The following is a 4,331-nucleotide window of genomic DNA, read 5'->3' as shown; positions in this document are numbered from 1 at the left end:
CTCCAGTTGAGAGAATCATTGCTCTAGATTCAAGCACTGGGAGCATCCTTAGACTCCAATCAAGATCCCACCCTTACTGGATTAATACCTTACAACATTAAATACCTAGAAGTCTCATTTCTATAATAGAGAATGGAGATCATAGAAGTACTACCTTCCTAAAAGAATTCTAAAGGAATGATTTCCTTTAAAAAATTAAATTTGTCAATCCCTTCCATATACTAATCTAGTTTATGATGTATAACAATATATAAATATGCCTCTTATAATTACAGACATTTTAAAAATAGAGACCAAATTACAGTCAACTTCTCTGTAAGAATGAAATCCCTAACTGACTTGGAGAGAATATCATAAAACCAAGTAGTAAAGAACACAAAAATTTACATTAATGTAAGAGCAAATTATAAGAGAAAAGTTACCCTGCTTTTTGAAGAGGGGAGTATATATATATTTTTTTTTAAAAAGAAATTTCAGGGGTTATGTCCCTCACAAACCAGAGTTTGAAGACCAAAAGGACCTATCCAAGATAAATACTCAATACACTTTTGAGAAAATTTGAACTCAAGGATGCGATAATGTGCTGGGAGGTAAAGCTTTGCGAACAGGAAAGTTCATGGAGAAGGGGCAATAAAAGCTGAATTCACCTAGTTTATAATATAGTCTCCTAGGAATAGAGAAACAGCAGAAAAATTCTATTCTGTCCAGACAAATGTCTCCAAGGGAAATCATATAGTTAGAGTTTGGAGTAATAAGAGGAAAATAGGCCTAATGAGTAGACATAGGTTGTTGTAAATATTTCTGTAACTTCAGTCCCTCAGCCTCTGCAACTTTTGCTTGGACAGGACATGGCCCTGGCTGTTGCAAGACCAATGCTTGATCTCCTCCTACTGTCTTGTTTTGAGATAAAACTTTGGTCTGCATAATCAGACCAATTCCTCCAATTTTGACCTATGCAAGAAAGGCTTCCTCTCAATGTCTACACAAAGGTGAGTCCAAGAGCTGAACAGACATTTTCGGAGAGGATCAGAGAGAATGGAAGTCAAGAATATGTACCTGAGGTCACCTGGACATCAATCTAGCACAGCTCCGATGCTGGAGATCACTCTAGTTGTTTTATGGCTTTCCTAATAATGTATTTATTTGTGATGCTGAAAAAGTGAACATTGCACTTGGCAATGCAAGTGTCAACATTGACACTTAAATGGTATTTGTGGAAGCTAAATTTGAAAAAGGACTGGGAGACATAAACTGCTTCCAGTAATAGTGGATCCTAATCCAAGGATCATATTAATTAACAGGAATAGAATAATAGGGAAATGCTGAGGAAGAAAGAAGACTTCAAACACATCAGCACATCTCTGAGTTCAAATTTTCTCAAAAGTATATTAAGAAAATATGCTTAATATTCCTTTGTTGCATATTTTCATTATTGTATGTTTCCATTTTGAGTCGTTAGTTTATGCCTTTGATTATTTTTCTCTTGGGATATTCAATCTGTAAAATCTTTTTTCTTCATTTTTTTAAAATCTGGGTGCCAAGAAGGTGTCACTAGAGTTGGAATGTTGTCAGACTAAGGAAACTTTTCTTCATCATACTGTGTCAGGGCTTATTGACTTTATTTAGATTATTATCTTTTCTCCCCTAAAGTCCATATATCCATTTTATCTCTCTCTCTCTTTCTCACACACACACATAATTTTTTTTTCTTTCTCTCCTGAGCAGAAAGTGGCCCTACCAAAAAGTAACTTCCAGCTTATTGCAAAATGTGAACCTTGTGAACTAGAACTTTTAGATATCACTTATATATTCTTTAGTATAAAGGTAATCTGATATGACCATCTTGAGCTCTAACCTCTCAAGACCTAAGGAGAGTGTTTATGGATGGGAAATGAGTGGTAGTAACACAGCCCAGGGGGCATGGTGTGTGTTTATGTGCCTTGCGGATTTGGTGACATAATACAGAGGCCAGAATTCAATCAACAGTGTGTACTAAAGGAAGGATCTGCTTTAACTCATATGATGCCTTTGCACCAGAATTTATAAATTACAGGGGACAGCTTATGAACAAAGAATTCTCTGTATACTGAAGTTGTAGCTGTAGCAGGGAGGTCACATTACCTCTCATCCTCTGACAGCATCTCTCATCATTCCTCCTCTTGCTCCTTCCTCTGCTCCACTGATTTTCTTGCTTAGATTTGAACATATGAAATAAAAAGCTTCCTCATGTCCTTCACAGTGACCATTCCCTCTGCCAGACACACTCTTCACCTGACATAACACTATCTTTTTCTCTCTCTTTATTGAAGTCTTTGCTCAAATAGAACCTTGTTTGTTAGCCTTACCTGAACAATCAGTACAAATCACATCTCCTACCACTCTCTCCTTTACACCTGGTTTTGTATTCTTCATAGCATATGTTACCTCTGACATAGTACCTAATAGTTTTGTTTTTATTTATTTATTTTTTTTGGTGTATTTCACTATCCTTGGATTGTGGGAGATTTGTTTTTCAGTACACTCTATTTAATACCTATATGTGCTCGGAGCATGGTTTGTACTAAATATACATTTCTCAAGTGCATGAAAGAACTTCTCATTAAAGTTATAAACACATCAACCATTTGGGTATATGTTGAGAATGGGACAATACTTCAAGGAGAACTCCAAAATGGGGGATACTTCAAGGAGAACTTATCTGCATACAAAATATTAAAATCAAATTATTGATGGCAATGGGGAAATTGCTCTATTCAGCTATGTGAGTTATGCCACTTCGTGAAAAAATAAGTCATGTTATTTTCCTTTCTCCTGGTAGTCACCTGTACCCTTTGGAAGCAGGGAATAATACACAAATTTCAGAATTTCTTCTTCTGGGATTCTCAGAGGAACCAAAAGTGCAACCCCTAATATTTGGGCTTTTTCTCTCCATGTACCTAATTACTGTGCTTGGGAACCTGCTCATCATCCTGGCCATCAGCTCAGACTCCCATGTACTTCTTCCTCTCTAACTTGTCCTGTTAGACATCTGTTTCACCTCCACCACCATCCCAAAGATGCTGTGGAATATTCAGAACAAGAGCAAACACATAACCTTTGATGGTTGCATCACCCAGATATATTTTTACATACTGTTTGCAGGCTTAGATGATATACTCCTGAGTGTAATGGCCTATGACAGATTTGTGGCTATCTGCCACCCCCTGCACTATTCAGTCATCATGAACCCCCGACTCTGTGGACTGCTGGTTCTGATATCCTGGACACTGAGTGCCATGTATTCATTATCACACAGCTTAATGGTGTTGGGATTGTCCTTCTGTCAAGATTTGGAAATCCCACACTTTTTCTGTGAACTCAATCAGGTGGTACAACTTGCCAGTTCTGACACATTTGTCAATAACATGGTGATGTATTTTTCAACTGTCCTGCTGGCTGGTGGTCCTTTTGCTGTTATTCTTTACTCTTACTCTAAAATAGTTTCCTGCATATGTAGAATCTCATCAGCTCAGGGTAAGTTCAAAGCCTTTTCTACATGTATGTCTCACCTCTCGGTTGTCTCCTTATTTTATTGTACAAGCCTAGGAGTATACCTCAGCTCTTCTGCTACTCACAGCTCACACTCAAGTGTAATTGCCTCAGTGATGTACACTGTGGTCATGCCCATGCTGAACCCCTTCATCTACAGTCTGAGGAATAAAGACATAAAGAGGGCTCTGAAGAGATTCTATTTGAATCTCTGGGGGTGATATAGTGCTCTTGTTGCATGGCTCAAGCCTTGGAACAAGCAATTGTGATTCTTTGATCATTGTGGAATAAAATTTGCTTCTTTTATTTATTTTTTGGACTATTCAGTTTTTTATTCAACTTGTCTATACAATTTCAATAACTCTTTTAATTTTTTTTTGCTGTTTGATATTTTAGTTTGTAGTTTTTCCCATCTCAAAGTTTTCCTAAATTGGTTTAGAAGTGTTTTCAAATTAAATTTATTTGATAGGGCATCCTAGTTTATGTAGACTAATTACTTCTCAAATAAAATACATTCATCTCAAATAATGTTCTCATTTCTCTAAAAGAACAGGCATGTGTTTCATTAGTCATATGAACAACTTACAGATGAAAACCATGATGATTTATATTATTTTTAATAGGGTTGGTTGTATCAGTGGATATGGAGAAGTGAGTATAAAGGTATATGAGGATTTTTGATTATGCAGTGGGTTAATGTCCCAGTCCCTTGTGTTGGTTAAGTGTCAAGTTTTTATGTATGTATAATTGCATGTGTCATCATCATTCAAGAATTGCTCATGAGAGAGCATGAATGCCTGTCC

General features: G+C 36.6%; 1 pseudogene; it reads left to right on the top strand.

Moving 5' to 3' along the window:
* The first annotated feature begins 2,991 nt into the window (after positions 1-2,991).
* LOC100518600 (olfactory receptor 7A17-like) lies at positions 2,992-3,749 on the top strand (annotated as a pseudogene).
* Positions 3,750-4,331: the final 582 nt, after the last annotated feature.

Source organism: Sus scrofa, chromosome 2 (genome assembly GCF_054392235.1).
Source record: "Sus scrofa isolate SSC_HxYL_T2T_F1_AM1 chromosome 2, Sscrofa_HxYL_maternal_Yorkshire_Landrace_v2.0, whole genome shotgun sequence".
NCBI classification, from domain to species: domain Eukaryota; kingdom Metazoa; phylum Chordata; class Mammalia; order Artiodactyla; family Suidae; genus Sus; species Sus scrofa.
Note: the sequence above shows the minus strand (reverse complement) of the source record. Positions and strands in the feature narration are given on the sequence as shown.